The following is a 17,381-nucleotide window of genomic DNA, read 5'->3' as shown; positions in this document are numbered from 1 at the left end:
GCATCCAACCACGCTCTAAAATTCGTTCTAGAACTCATTCTAGAGTGATTTTAGTACAGTCCATTTGTTTCTCTCTCCTCCACCAAGGAACCTTCCCCATTTGGCATCCGGACTTGGCCAAATTTTGACTAAGTCCAGAGCGCCAAACTGTTTCATTTCCTATTTTGTTTTAGCTTTCAAATACTCCTAAAAAATACCCAAAAATTATTTTCTGCCTATTAATATTATTATAATATTATTATAATATTTATTTTTCTTTGTTATATATATTTTTTTAATTAGTTATTTATCTTCATATGTAGTAAACCTACCTCTAAAATTATTAAAAAGTACAAAACTAAAGCACAAAACCCTTGCTCCTTGTGGATTGACCCTTACTCTCCCTACGCTAGTAAGGTTATTATAAATTTTTGTTGTTTTAATTCGGATAAACCAACGACACTAATTAGTGAAGTTAGCTCATCACTAATTACCCCAAAATCTGAATTATCACGGGCGGCGACCCCATGGGCGACCCCATGGGCGACCCCGTGCGACGGCCGGCGGCCCTGTGACCTGGGACCCGACACCGGCGGCGGTGGCCGCCTAGGGTTCCATCGGGGTATCACGACGAAACAAGAGGGTGGGGGCAGAACGGGACGGCCGGCCAAGTCGACCCCGTTCCGTTCCGCCCTACTATCTCTCACCCTCTTTCTCTTTTCTTTCTCTCACGGGAACGGGACGGGCTCTTCTTCTTTTCCAAAAATTCAAAATGGACTTGTCTTCTTCTTACCCAAGGGGTCCTATATAGAGGCCCCATGAGTTACATAAGGAAACCCTAATCAGAAAAATGAAAATTTAACCTAAACTTAGAAAAACAAACCTAGATAACTTGAGGGCTTCGCCATCAATTCTCCCCCTCTTGGAGAACTCGACTCCGTCGAGTTTGTGGAAGACATAATACCTTGAGCTGGCTCAAAGAGGTCTAGGTGGAATGTTGGCCTCGTGCGGTAGTGTCTGCCTTTGTAGCTCTCTGCGGCTGCGCTTGGCAGCACGGCAATGACAGCATCAGGATGAGGCGGCGGCGTCTCTCGCGGCGGCCTCAACCGTGCGGTGGGTTGCATTCCATGGCAGCTTGCCTGGAGGCATTGTTAGCAGCAACGACTACGGCGAGTGGCTCTTCTCCATCTGTAGGGACTCGAATGGTGACGAGCATCGTCATCCCATTCGTGCGTCGACTGAGCGCCCACAGTTGGCTCGCATACCAGTTTGTTGCAGGACGGATGTCGTCGATGTCCAGCGGCGGGAGTGCAGTCCGTTCGTCCTTCTCCTAGGACGGTCATCTTGGACGGCACGTCCTGCTCTAGGTGGTGTCCCGGAAAGATAAGTCTTGTGCGGGGGGCCTCAATTTGTAGAATTTGAGGGTGACCATGCTCCACTTGGTCAGCGCCCACGTGGTCGCCGTTGAGGCGTTGGTGGGCCTGACAACCAGTGGGCGGGTAGGTCCGCCGACCGGATGACGAGACGGCGGCCGATAGTATGGCGGCTTATTCGGCCGTCACACGCGACGAGATGGCGTGACTGAGGGCGGCATCTTTGATCGGAGCGGCGGCGTGGGCTGCGGCAAGACGGCGCGGCTCAGGGCGGCATCTTTGATCAGAGCGGTGGCACGGGCCGCAGCAAGACGGTGTGGCACAGGGCAGCGTCATTGATCAGAGCGGCGGCGCGGGTCGCGGCGAGACGGCGCAGCTCAGGGCAGCGCTTTTGATCGGAGCGGCGGCGCAGGCCGCAGCGAGACGGCGCGGTTCAGGGTGGCGTCTTTGATCGGAGTAGAGGCGCGTGCCGCAGTGAGAGGCGGCCAAGGGTAGCGGCGGGCGGCGGTCCCGTTCATGGGCGGCGACCCCGTGCGGCGGGCGGCTGCCCGGTGCGACGGGCGGCTGACCAGTGCGGCGGTGGCGGCCGTGTCGACGGCGGCTGCCCGGTGCGGCGGGCGGCTTCCCCGTGCGACGGGCGGCTGCCCGTGCGGTGGGTGGCTGCCCCGCGCGCTTGGCGGCAGCCACGTGTGGGGGGCGGCTGCCCCGTGTGGCGGGGCGGCTGATGTAATACGACAACGGCCGGGATCGACGGCTCGTATTACGTCACAATAATGCGCAAATGCGTGTCTATTATGAAATGAAATGCACTTTAAAATCCTTAAGAGCGGAGAGGATAGGCCGACAGTGGGGCGATGATTCAGTAAATCCTAAGACGACGACTAGGTCCGGATAGACTCCAAGTGACCCGCAGAACCTTACGATCGAGCACGACGTGAGGGGTGCTTTACTGCCCACAAGAGTTCACCCTCGACGACTATAATCTGATCGTCGATCTCAAAGAAAACCCTATCACTCGATGAAGGTGGCTAGACTAACCGGACTTCTCAATGATAACAAGCGACAGAGGAAACTGATAGAGAACGACATCACTACAAGGAGTAATAATACTGTAGAAAAGGGAGGGCGAGATGGAACCTGGCGTCGATCTGTCGACGTAGAACAACCGGGAGGATTCCGTAGTCAGGCTCACGTGCCAACCGGCATTCACGTTAGGGAGATTCCTTGTATCACTCCGTCAATGTTGAACAATCGAGAGGGGGGGGGACTCGTCAGAAGCACGAGCTGGGTCAATAGGTCACGCCGGAAGAAGTCCCATGAGCCGGATCGACCGGGAGTCAGCTGGCAACGTTGACCGGCAGGAGTAAACCCCGTCACGAGCGATGGACACTGGCGGCGTCCTCCTCAAAGGTCGCAGGTGCGCGAGACCACCAGTTGCGGCACGCGGCGGCAGGCGATCAGCACAGGGCAAACGGGGCTGTTGCAAAGCACGCGACGGCGTGCTGTGGCAGGCGAGAGCTCGTTGCAAAGCCTGAAGGCGTCGATCGCCCGCAAGTACACAGGGGCACGGTGGCAGGACACTTGACCGCGCGCTATCGGGTGCCGATGCAGTTCGCCGGGGGATGCAGAGCGCGCGCGGACGTTCTTTTCGGGCGCCCGAGCGACGATGAGTCGCAACACACAGTAGCGGTAGGAGGCCTCAGGGTCACACGTAGGCGGGAGGTCGAGAGATGAGCGGCGGCGGGTGCGGCTCTGAATGAGGACCACGGGAACGTCGGCTGTCGACGCGGCTCTGGCTGAGGACCCCGGGAACGGTGGCTGTCGACAGCGCTGGCGCAAGAGAAAGCGATCCTCGGCCAGCGGAACTGACCCAACGGACGGCGAGGCGAGCTTAGGCGCAGAGATCTGGGCGGTTAGCTCAGCTGTCGACCTGGTCCAAACCTGGGTGGAGAAGGGGGAGGTGAACAGTCTCCCCGAACTGGCGAGAGCTAGGGGATGACCCCCCCTGCTATTTGTTGATACCGAAGAAATGAACAAGAAAGAAATAACTATGGCAAATATTAGTTTTTTTTTCAAAGACTTCTCTAAGGGTGCACTTGGGCATGCCTTCCCCTTATATAGGGGGGGAAGGGTGCCAAGAGGCCATAAGAGAGGAGGGGTCCATCGCATGACGTGGCCCTCCTATTTACACATAACAAAAGAGAACGAGACGTAAAAAGAACGGATGAGGCCTAACACACGACCGGGCCCGAATGTTTATCATGAATAAGCAAACAAGAAAATAATAAAGACTTACGAAGAGTACTTAAAGTTGGGGTCGCGTGCGTCGGCACGAGCAGCTCGGAGAGGTCGAATGCGTCCCGTGGCGGCGTCGTCGCGATGGTCCCCCATCAGCGGCCCTGTGCAAGGGTGGCGCTTCCACGCGGCCGACGGCGCCCTCGCGCGGCGGGCGGCTGCCCTGTGAGGTGGGGGCGGCCTTGTGCAAGGGCGGTGCCCCCGTGCGACGGGCGGCTGCCCCGCGTGGCAAGCGGCGTTCTCGCATGGCGGGTTGCGCTCCCGCGCGGCGGGCGTCGTTCCTGCACGGCGGGCGGCGGCCTCATGGGCGACCCCGTGCGACGGCTGGCGGACCTGTGACCTGGGACCCCGCCAGCGCCGGCAGCGGCCGCCTAGGGTTCGGTCGGGATATCACGATGGAACATGAGGGGGGGGGGCGGAACGGGACAGGCGTGCAAGTCGGCCCCGTTCCGTTCCGCCCTACTATCTCTCTCCCGCTTTCTCTTTTCTTTCTATCACGGGAATGGGACGGGCTCTTCTTATCTTCCAAAAATTCAAAATGGACTTGTCTTCTTCTTACGCAACGGGTCCTATATATAGGCCCCACGAGTTACATAAGGAAACCCTAATCAGAAAAATGAAAATTTTAATTAAACTTAGAATAACAAACCTAGATATCTTGAGGGCTTCGCCATGAGAAAGCCATGCAGGGATCCTATGGATCGATGCCACCCTTAGCTCCGACACCACAACCCTATGGTGTACAGCCGGTAAAAACCACTCATGTACATCTCCATGCACCTGTACCAACTTATGCATCGCGTGATGTATATTACACATCGGGACCACAGATTGTGCTGCACATGACATATCCCGGGGAGTCCACCATGAGGCCTGCCCCCCCGACCTATATCCCGCCACCTACCTACGGGCTGACTGCCCCGGTGGCCAACCAAGCAGTTCCACACCATTATTTTCAAACGACACAACATGGATATGGCGAATACGCCCCACAGGCAGCACCATATGTGGCCCTTGCCCAGGACCACATGGACTATCAAGGGCCATAAGATGTACGACGTCCACCTCCGCGTTGACATCCACATGAGGATGACGAACGAGACCGCCGTCGGGAAGCCCATAGGGCTATGATACAAACAAGTGTTAGAATGGAGGTCGCACTTTTTGAGGGTTAACGAAACCCCAAGGATTACGCGGATTGTGAATCCGATTTAGAGAGCTACTTTCAATGGCCCGAGCACCGGCCGCAACCCGAAAACCCATGCAGTGCTTCAAATGCAAGGGTTTTGGACATCATAGAACCGATTGCCCTTCATTATTACACATGGACATTCACGGTAATCCGGCAGAGGACATACCGAAAGGAGATTTATAGGTTGATGAGTTCCCGGAGAACTTCCCGAGGAATAGGAGTACGGAGAACCATTAGGGTACATTCAGATTACTCCTATTACATCCGCACAACATGATCGAATTCGAGACTTAAAAATCGATGAAATATTGGTCGAGGACGCGAGTACTGTCTTCAACCATTTCGACGACGCAGAAGAACCAAATCCAATACTCGAATTCACGTCACGAGGGAAACTCGTCATAGAGAGAATTTTAGGAAGTTCCAAATCAAGTCAAATCTGTTGGCGGTGGAGAATTCTCGGGGAACACTTGACGAAGAACACGTCGACACTAAAGAGTTCATGCGTACCTCGGAACCGTAATGCCTGAAGAGGTTCTAGGGAATTCTGATCGTAATGAGACTGGGCAATTCCGGGCGTAGAATGGCCCACTGGACAAGAAGGTCAGGGCGTTCTGGGCGTTGTATGGCCGTCGTAAAGAGCATGACAACGAGTGCAGACACAGATGGGGCTGGCGTAGGGCTGTTTGTCCGGGGCTGCTTTGGGCTGTCCGGGGCGGTAGCCTTGGCGGTCTAGGCGGGCTGCCTTGGGCAGCCTAGCGGCGTGGCCTTGGGATGTCTAGGACGGTGGCCTTGGGCGGCCTAGGCAGGCTGCCTTGGCCAGCCTAGGGCGGCAGCCATGGGCTGTACTGGCTGGGAGCCCTGGGCGGCCTTTGGCTGTCCTAGGCGGTTTGGGGCAGCGGCCTTGGGCTGTCCTAAGCGGCAACCTTGGGCAGTCTGGGGCGGCGACCTTGGGCTGTCCTAGGCGACAGCCTAGGGCGGGCTGCCTAGGGCGGCCCTAGGTGATACAGATAGACGTAGAGATAGATATAGAGATAGAGATAGAGATAGAGATAGAGGTAGAGATAGAGATAGAGATAGAGATAGAGATAGAGAGAGAAATAGAGATCGAGATAAAGATAGAGATAGAGATAGAGATAGAGATAGAGATAGAGATAGAGAAAGAGATAGAGATAGAGATAGAGATAAGATAGAGGTAGTGATCAAGATAGAGATAGAGATAGAGATTGAGATAGACATAGAGATCGAGATAGATATAGAGATAGAGATAGAGAAAGATATAGAGATAGAGATAGAGATAAGATAGAGGTAGTGATAGAGATAGAGATAGAGATAGACATAGAGATAGAGATAGAGATAGCGATAGAGGTAGCGATAGAGATAGAGATAGAGATAGAGATTGAGATAGAGATAGAGATATAGATAGAGATAGAGATAGAGATAAAGATAGAGATAGAGATAGAGATATAGATAGAGATAGAGATAGAGATATAGATGGAGATAGAGATAGAGATATAGATAAAGATAGATATAGAGATAGAGATAGAGATAGAGATAGAGATAGAGATAGAGATAGAGATAGAGATAGAGATAGAGAAAGAAATAGAGATAGAGATAGAGATAGAGATAGAGATAAAAATAGTGAATGAGATAGAGACAGAGATAAAGATAGAGATAGAGATAGAAATAGAGATAGAGATAGAGATGGAGACTGAGATAGAGATATAGATAGATATTTAAAGAGAGATGGAGACAGTGATAGAGATAGAGGTAGAGATGCAGATAGAGAAACAAGTAGAGATAGAGATAGCGATAAAGATAGAGATAGACTAGAGACATAGATAGAGATAGAGATAGTGATCGAGATAGAGATATAGATAGAGATATATACAGAGCTAGAGATAAAAAGGAAATAACCATAGAGATAGAGATGTAGATAAAAAACGAGATTGAGGTAGAGATAAAGAGGGAACGAAAGATATAGACAGAGATAGAGATAGACATATAGATAGAGATAGAGATAGAGATAAAGCTAAACATTGAGATAGAGATAGAGATAGAGATAGAGATCGATATAGAGACAGAGATCGAGATAGAAATAGAGATAAAAATAGAGATAGAGATATAGAAAGAGATAGAGATAGAGATACACATAGAGATAGAGATAGAGTTTAATATATAGAAAAAAATAGAGATAGAGACCGAGATGGAGATGGAGATGAAGATAGAAATAGAGATAGAAATAGAGATACAGATAAAGATTGAGATAGAGATAGAGATAGCGATAGAGGTAGAGATAAAAATAGTGAGTGAGATATAGACAGAGAAAGAGATAGAGATAGAAATAGAGATAGAGATAGAGATAGAGATAGAGATGGGGATAGAGATAGAGATAAAGATAGAGATAGAGATAGAGATAGAGATAGACATATAGATACAGATAGAGATAAAGATAGAGATCGAGATAGAGATAGAGATAGAGAGAGATAGATATAGAGATAGAGAGAGAGAGATGGAGGTGGAGATAGAGACAGTGATAGAGATGGAGATACGGAGAGAAATAGAGATAAACATAGAGAGAAAGATATAGATAGAGATACGGATAAAGATAGAGGTAGAAATAGAGATAGCGATAGAGATAGAGATAGAGATAGAGATGGAGAGAGAAATAAAGATACAGATAGAGATAGGGATATAGATAGCGATAGAGATAAAGATAGTGATAGAGATAGAGATAGAGATAGAGACAGAGGTAGAGATAGATATAGAGATAGAGATAGAGATAGAGATAGAGAAAGATAAATAGTTAGATAAAGAAAGAGATAGAGATGGAGATAGAGATAGAGATAGAGATAGAAATAGAGATAGACATAAAGATAGAGATAGAGATACAGATAGAGATACAGATAGAGATAGAGATAGAGATAAGATAAAGATAATGATAGAGATAGAGATGGAGATAGAGATTGAGATAGACATAGAGATAGAGATAGACATAGAGATAGAGATAGAGATAGACATAGAGATAGAGATAGAGATAGAGATGGAGATTGAGATAGAGATAGAGATAGAGATAGAGATAGAGATATAGAACCAGATAGAGATAAAAAAAAATAGAGATAGAGATAGAGATAAGAATCGCGATAGAGGTAGAGATAGATAGGGAAATAGAGATATAGACAGAGATGGAGATAGAGATAGAGATAGAAATAGAGATAGAGATAGAGATGAGGTTAGAGATAGAGATATAGATAGAGATTTAAAGAGAGATAGAGACAGACATAGAGATAGAGATAGAAATAGAGATAGAGATAGAGATAGGAATGGAGATGGAGAAAGAGGTAGAGATGAGATAGCGATAGAGATAGAGATAGACTATAGATAGAGATAGAGATAGAGAAAGAGATAGAGAAAGAGATAGAGATAGAGATAGAGATAGGGATAGAGATAGAAATAGAGATATATATAGAGATAGAGCTAAAAAGGAAATAGAGATAGAGATAGAGATAGAGATAGAGGTAGAGATAAAATCCAGATAGAGGTTGAGATAGAGACAGAAATAGAGATATAGACGGAGATAGAGAGAGAGATAAAAATAGAAATATAGATACAGATTGAGATACAGGTAGAGAGAGAGATATGGATAGAGATAGAAAGAGAGATAGAGACAAATATAGAGATAGAGATAGAAATAGAGAAAAAAATAGAGATATAGATATAGAAACAGAGAGAGATAGAGATACAGATAGAGATAGAGATAGAGTTTAAGATATAGATAAGGATACAGATAGACACCCAAATAGAGATGGAGATCAAGATACAAAAAAAAAATAGAGATAGCGATACAGATAGAGATAGAGATTGAGATAGAGATTGAGATAGAGATGGAGAGAAAGATACCGATAGGCACCCAGATAGAGATGGAGATCAAGATAGAAATTGAGATAGAGATAGCGATACAGATAGAGATAGAGATTGAGATAGAGATAGAGAGAAAGATAGAGATAGAGATATAGATAGAGATAGAGATATAGATAGAGATAGAGATAGAGATAGAGATAGAGATAGAGATAGAGATAGAGATAGAGATAGAGATAGCGATAGAGATAGAGATAGAGATAGAGATAGCAATAGAGATAGAGATAGAGATAGAGATTGAGATAGAGATAGAGATACAGATAGAGATAGAGATAGAGATAGAGATAGAGATATAGATAGAGATAGAGATAGAGAGAGAGAGATAGAGATAGAGATAAAGATAGATATAGAGATAGAGATAGAGATAGAGATAGAGATAGAGATAGAGATTGAGATTGAGATAGCGATAGAGATAGAGATAGAGATAGAGATAGAGATAGAGATAGAGATAGAGATAGAGATAGAGATAGAGATAGAGATAGAGATAGAGATAGAGATAAAGATAGAGATAGAGATAGAGATAAAGATAGAGATAGAAGTAGCGATAGAGATAGAGATAGAGATACAGATAGACATAGAGATAGATAAAAAGATGGCGATAGAGATAGAGATAGTGATCGAGATCGCGATAGAGATAGAGATTGAGATAGAGACAGAGATAGAGACAGAGAAAGAGATAGAGAGGGAGATACAGATAGAGATAGAGATATGGGTAGAGATTGAGATAGAGATAGAGATAGAGATAGAGATAGGGATAAGATAGAGATAGTTATAGAGATAGAGATAGAGATAGAGATAGAGATTGAGATTCAGATAGACATATAGATAGAGATAGAGATAAGATAGAGATATTGATAGAGATAGACATAGAGATAGAGATTGAGGTAGACATAGAGATAGAGATAGAGATAGAGATAGAGATGGAGATATAGATACAGATGGAGATAGAGATAGAGATAGAGATTGAGATATAGATACAGATGGAGATAGAGATTGAGTTAGAGGTAGAGATAGAGATAGAGATATAGATAGAGATTGAGATAAAAAGGAAATAGAGATAGAGATAGATATAGAGATAAAAATCGAGATAGAGGTAGAGATACAAAGGGAAATAGAGATATAGAGAGAGATAGAGATAGAGATAGAGATAGATGTAGAGATAGAGAGAGAGATGGGGATAGTGATAGAGATATAAATAAAAGTTTAAAGATAGATAGAGACAGAGATAGAGATAGAAATAGAGATATAGATAGAGATAGATACGGGGATAGAGAAAGAGGTAGACATAGAGATAGCGATAGAGATAGAGGTAGACTAGAGATAGAAATAGAGCTAGAGATAGAGATAGAGATGGAGATAGGGATAGAGATAGAAATATAGATATATATAGAGATAGATATAAAAAGGAAATCGAGATAGAGATAGAGATAAAAATCGAGATAGAGGTAGAGATAAGGAGGGAAATAGAGATATAGACAGAGATATAGATAGAGATAGGGATAGAAATAGAGATAGAGATGGAGATATAGATAGAGATAGAAAGAGAGATATAGATAGAGATTGAGATAGAGATAGAAATAGAGATAATAAAAAGATAGAGATATAGCAAGATATAGAGATAGAGATACCGATAGAGATAGAGATAGAGTTTAAGATATAGATAAAGATAGAGATATAGACCGAGATAGAGATGGGGACCAAGATAGAAATAGCGATAGAGATATAGATAGAGACAGATTTAGAGATAGAGATAGAGATAGAGATAGACATAGAGATAGAGATAGCGATTGAGCTAGAGATAGAGATAGAGATAGAGATAGAAATAGAAACAGAGATAGAGATAGAGATTGAGATATAGATAGAGATGGAGATAGAGATAGAGATAGAGATAGAGATAGAGATAGAGATAGAGATAGAGATAGAGATAGAGATAGAGATAGAGATAGAGATAGAGATGGAGATATAGATAGAGATAGAGATAGAGATAGAGATAGAGATAGAGATAGAGATAGAGATAGAGATAGAGATAGAGATAGAGATAGAGATAGAGATAGAGATAGAGATAGAGATAGAGATAGAGATAGAGATAGAGATAGAGATAGAGATAGAGATAGAGATAGAAATAGAGATAGAAGGAGAGTTAGAGATAGAGATAGAGATAGAGATAGAGATTGAGATAGAGATATAGATAGAGAAAGAGATAGAGATAGAGATAGAGATAGAGATTAAGATAGTTATAGAGGTAGAGATAGAGACATTGATAGAGATTGAGATAGAGATAGAGAGATTGATAGAGATAGAGATAGGGATAGAGGTAGAGATAGAGATAGAGATAGAGATGGAGATGGAGATAGAGATAGATATAGAGATAGAGATAGGGATAGAGATAGAGATTGACATAGTGATGTAGTACGAAGGATTGCCGGGATCGGACTGCTCGTATTATGTCACAATAATGCTAATAATGGAGTTTGATAAGTGATGTTAGATGAAATCTATGTCGATGAAAAAAAAACTGCAATTGAGCGAGAGGAGGCGACTTCGAATGAGGGGTCATTGTTAACGACGTGTAGTAAGAGATATATTGATCGAATTAGACTCGCAATGACCCGTTAGGACCAACTAGACGTCTACGAGTAAGTGGCGTTTGACGGCCTAGGGTTGTCCCATGTCTTAGGATCAACGAGTAATCTTTCACCACAAGGAAGTCCTAACTCTGGATTAGGTGCCTAACCTATATCACTTTCATCGTAGCCCAAGGCAGATGAATTATTAGCCAAAGACGGCACTACAAGAGGTAATAATACTGGGAATTAATGGAGGAGAGATGAGCAGGTACCTTGTTGACGATAGTCTACTGTGGCATAGTTCGGTGGGCGATCCGGCCGACGCAAAAGACTCGACTAGATGACTGGCTTGAGGAGGACGGAGACCCGACGAGGTATGGATGGAACGGACTGACTGCGGCATGCAGGTGTGCGTGTCGACACGCACGGGTGCGGGTGAGCGCAAGGCGAGAGGGTGGCCGTAGCTCGTGAGGGCCCAAGGGTGCGCAGGCACAGGCGCACTAGGGGGCGCACGCGCTGGTGCATGCACGTAAGTGCACCGGGTCGTGGGCACTTGGTGCACGCGCACGGGCGCGGAAGCGCTGAGGCGCGGGCGCGGTGGGCACAGCCGCGCAGGAGCAAGATCGTGGACACGGGCTCTTTGACGTGGGCTTGCGGACACGGGCTCGCAACTGAGGGCGCGCCGAGCGAGGGCGCGCTGGTGCTGGCGTACAGGAATGAGGACACGCGGGTGCGGCGTGTTGGGGCACGACGCACGGATCGAGCAGGAGCGCGCGGGTGGTGCTCGGGGGAGCGGGGTGCAGGGCATGGGGTTCCGATGACGGTGAAGGCGGGCAGCGGGGTGGTGCGGTAGAGCAAGAATCAGGTTTCTTGAATTGTAACTACCCAAGGAATCCCAAGGAGAGGGCAGTTCTTGATTCTTGGAGGGATCTTGCTGCAAGAATGGTGGGTCTTTGTGGATGATGACGGTGGCACGTCCTCAGAGTAGTCTCGACAAGGAAGCAGCCCCGACAACGGCAAATCTTGAATCTTCAAAGACGATCTCGGAGTGGTCTCGACGAGGAAGCATGGATGTCTCCAACAGATCACGATCTTGAATCTTTAACTCTCGGCCTCGAAGTGGTCTCAACAAGGACGGATGTCGACGACTCACAGAGTAGTCTCGACGTGAAGTCGTGTGGCAGTAACTTACAGAGTGGTCTCGACGTGGGATGGGAACAGCCACGCTCCCACTACTCTCTAATTCCTATCTATTTCTATATCTCTAAGAACTAATGTATAAAAGAACACACAATTTAAATTCTACAAAAATAATCCCACATCCACTTGGGCATGCTATCCCCTTATATAGTGAGAATAGGTGCCAAGTGACATTAGGTAGAGGATGAACCATCACGAGACGTGGTTTGACCTCTATTCAATAGGTACAGGAGAAAGGGAAAACACAAAATGGACAAGGCCCAAACACTGGCCCAGTTCGTAAGATCCATGAATGAAAATACAACCAAACAAGACGAAAATAAAGCATGAAATGAAGAGATACTTATGCAGTGTACTTTAACCCTAGTTGGCGAGCATCGGCACGAGCAGCCCGGTGTATTTGCACTCGTCCCGGCCCGGTGTCATCTGGATGATCCCCATCATCCTCCCGGGGTGGGAGGAACTCGACTCCGGCGAGTGAAACTCCAGGATGTCCTCGAGTGGCTAGACCAAATCTGGTCGAAGTCATCATAGATTCTCTTCAGTAACCCAGGTATTGTGCGATGAAGGTCATCCCTGCTAGTGGACTAAGAATGTGCGATCTACTCGCTCACCCTCTGCGTTAATTACCTCCTATAGTACCGTTTCTATCTCTTCATGTCGTACAAGGGTAGGGAATGGAGGAGAAGTTGGGTCACCCTCACTCTCTGTACTACGAAGGCTCAAGTGGCTATGAGGCTCCTCAATTGGTGGCGAGGGTTGGTATCGGATTAGATCACTAACATTTAACGTGGAACTAATCCCCCATGTAGGCGGGATGCTCACAACGTAGGCGTTGTGATTGATCTTTTGGGCTATCAGGAAAAGCCCAACGCTACGAGCATGAAGCTTGGTAGCAACCCCTGGATAATATATCTAAGGCCTCAATCTAATAATGACTCATTCTCCCTCAGAGAGAGAGATCGATCTTCGACCCTTATCAACAGCTGCCTTATATTTCTCATTTAGGGATGAAATGCGAGAATGAATGATGTCATGCATGTTCTTAATTTTTTTGGCAAATTCTAACGCATTATCTGAGATCGTATGTTGTGAATCTAATGTCATGAGGTCAAGGGGTGGACGTGGAAGTTGACCATAGATGATTTCGAATGGGGCCTTCCCAGTGGTATGATTCACATAATAGTTTAAGGCAAACTCCGCCCGAGGGAGTACTTGATCCCACGTGGTAATATTGTTGCCAACAATAGATCTTAGTAAATTGCCAAGACCGCAGTTAACAACCTTAGTCTGGCCATCTGTTTGAGGATGATAGGCTGAAGAGAATTTTAGTTGTGTTCCCATGAGGACCCACAACGTCTTCCAAAAGTAACTGGTAAACTTCACGTCTCGATCCAAGACAATCATCTTGGGCACTCCATGTAGCTTGAGGATATTGTCGAAGAAGAGTCTTGCTATCCTGGAGGCATCAGCTATTTTGGAAGAGGCTACAAAGTGCACCATCTTAGAAAATCTGTCTACCACGACCATGATGGAGTCATGGTGACGTGCGGTTTTGGGAAGTCCCAAAACAAACTAGATACTGATGTCTTCCCATGGCGTATCCGGGACCGGTAGATGGGTATATAATCCTGTATTCTGCTTGGTAAGCTTGGCGCGAGAACAAGCAAGACAACGTGAAATAAACTTACTTACATCTCTTTTCAATGATGGCCAATATAATCATTGCTCTTAGGAGAGTATCATCTTGTTCACCCCAAAGTGTCCACAAAGCCCACCGGCGTGTCTCCCAAATAAGGAAATATTGGAGAGAGGTCCGAGGGATACAAAGTTGCTTACCGTAGAATAGGTATCCATCGGTAAGATGGAAATCCCTAGACGTTGGGGCGGTTGGATCAGCGAAGGAGGAAGGGACTTTAGAGAAATCGGGGCATTCGGCGTAGCCATCACAAATCTGTTCGAACCCAAGAACTTGGGTCTTCATCAGGTTGAGGACTAGGGGTCGTCGGCTCAAGGCATCGGCGATGACATTGTCTTTTCCCTTCTTGTGAGAGATGACAAATGTAGAGTCTTGTAGGTAGGCTATCCGGCTAGCGTGATGATCGCTCACTTTCTTCTGGTCGTGCAAGTGGTGAAGGGCACTGTGATCAGAGAATAGCACGAACTCCTTTGGAAGGAGGTAATGGCACCAGTGTTGCAGGGATTGCACACGGGTCATAGAATTCCTGGTCATAGTTGTCGTATCTTCGTCGAGTGTCGTTCAGCTTTTCGCTGAAGTACTCGACCGGGTGCCCCTCTTGGCTTAGGACTCCACCAATCCCAACTCTGGATGCGTCCCAAGCGACCTTGAAAACCTTGGTAAAGTCTGGTAACCTTAGTACCGGCGCTTCCGTCATGAGCCTCTTGAGAAGTTCGAATGCCTCTTCGATGGTAGTGGTCCATTCAAACTTTTCCTTCTTCAATAGGCTGGTAATCGGCGTAGTTACTCCGTTGAATCGTGGGATGAACCTTCGATAGAATGTCACCAAGCCAATAAAGCTTCGAACATCGTGGATATCCTTTAGCCGGAGCGAAGCTGTAATAGCTTGGACTTTGGCGGGGTCGGCGGAGACTCTACGCAATGATAGAATAAAACCAAGGAAGGAGACCTAATTGGTGAAGAAACTGCACTTCTTGGTGTATGCATAAAGTTTTTTTTGGCGTAGTGCAGCACACACATGCAGTAGGTTCTGGGCATGGTCCTCCCATGTCTTACTGTATACTAAAATGTCGACGAAGTATACAATGACAAATCTGCCAATTAAGGGCCATAATACCTCATTCATCAAACGTTGAAAGGTACTAGGGGCGTTCGATAATCCAAATGGCATCACAATCCACTAAAAAAGGCCATCTTTAATTTTGAAGGTCATTTTCCACTCATCCGCGGGTCTGATTTGTACTTGATGGTAGCCGCTTCGTAAGTCTATCTTAGAGAAGATAGACGCGCCAACCATCTCGTAGAAAAGATCTTGAGCTCTTGGGTTCAGAAAATGGTACTTGACCGTAATCTTCTTGATGGCCCGAGAATCACAACACATGCGCCAAGTTCCATCTTTCTTGGGTGCTAGCAGTGCTGGTACTGCAGGACCGTGAGCACACTCCTGTGTGCTTCGTGGTGACACTAGCCGACAGCGTCACTAGTTTAGGTGATGGGGACCAAGCACCAGAGGTCATGCAACTCCTGGATAATGGCAGTGTGTGTGGTACGGGAGGGGGTCAATATGGACTGAGCTGGTAACGACGGTAGACGCACCGACGGGTACCAAATCAGGCATCAACCGCCGTATACAAAGGAGCAAGTATTTGCTCGTCCTGCCAACCGAACATCATGGTCAAATAACCATGGCCGACCAAGAATAATGCTACCAATCTTCATTGGTAGCACGTCACACAACACCTTCTCATCGTCATTCATCTTTACCGGTGGCGTAGATGCGTCTATCCAGGACACATTGTACGGGGTAGGGTGTGGTATTAATGGTAGCCCAAGGTGTGTGGCCGTATCCTTGAAGATACCATTGATACAGCTGCCACTATTGACCATCAACTTGTAGGTACGCCCGCCAATCTTGATGTATGTATAGAAAATGGACGTGCGTTGAGCTACTTCAAAGGGTCGGGGTGGTGCGGAGGCCGTGGGTGACGGCGATGTTCGTCCAACCAAGTTGGAGCTCCTCGTACTGGTAGTCTCTTGATGAATTCCCAATGTGACAATGGGATGGGCCGGCGTCCATGTGAGTGGTGTAATCTGGATGTATCCCAATGGCTCATCAATATCCTCCCCATTGGGGCACTCTGTAGGGTACTCATCCACCTCAAGGTCATCCTCCGACAGCTCTTCCATCAGATTTCCATGTATGTCCATGTGGAGGAGAGTTGGACCCGGTACGGCGATGTCCGAAACCCTTGCACTTAAAACACTTGATGGGCTCTCAAGGGGTAGGCGTAGCCCTACTGGTGGATATCGCCAAGGATATAGGTGGGGTCGGTGGGGTGACCGGCGCTGTCGAAAGGCCATTTGTGCACAGAGCTGGGGCACTCCCTTGAGACAAGCTCATCGTAGCTCGGGTAGTCGAGGGGGTGGACGACGAGGTGGTAGCAGCTCATGGAGCGGAAAGAGCGGATGGCATGACATCATCATGGCTGTACTCATTGCTCTCAACGAGGCTGTATGCTAAGTCTACCGTCGTTGGATTCTGCTCTAGAACACGAACTCCTAGTTTAAGGCGGAGTCCGTGTATGAAGAATGCGATCTGAACTTATGGGCTTTCCACAAATTTACATCTCGTTCTATACTCTTCGAAGTCTTCTATGTAGCCGCTAACCTTACGCTTAGCTTGCTTGAGATCCATCAATTTTAGCAAGAAGCGGTTCATATAAAGCTTTGGGATATACTTATCCTTGAGGTTTCACGACATCTCTTCCCACGTGATGGGAGGGTCTCCTCGACAACGTGCTCCATCCTTCTCATTTTTCCAAAATATCTTTGCTTGGCCTCCTAGGCGCTCTTCGGTGTATGACACACATAAGTCGTCGTGCATGTCGTACCATTGGAAATAGCTTTCCAAATCTGATTCCCAATTAGTTTAGTCCTCTGGGTTCCGTGACCCTTCAAAGATGGGCACCTCAATACGAACACTCTTCTAGATCATGGCACAGTGTGCCTCTCTCCGTCGCTCGTTTTCCTCCATGTGCTGACGAGCAGGCGGCTGACAGGGTCTGCCTCGTGGGTAAGCATGATCCAAGTGCTCCAGATAATATGCAGCTTGGGGAGCTGCCTAGGGATAGTATGGAGGCTTGTCCAGATATCCATAG

This window comes from Wolffia australiana, chromosome 20 (assembly GCF_029677425.1).
Source record: "Wolffia australiana isolate 7733 chromosome 20, ASM2967742v1".
Lineage (NCBI taxonomy): Eukaryota > Viridiplantae > Streptophyta > Magnoliopsida > Alismatales > Araceae > Wolffia > Wolffia australiana.
This window is presented reverse-complemented; position numbering follows the sequence as displayed.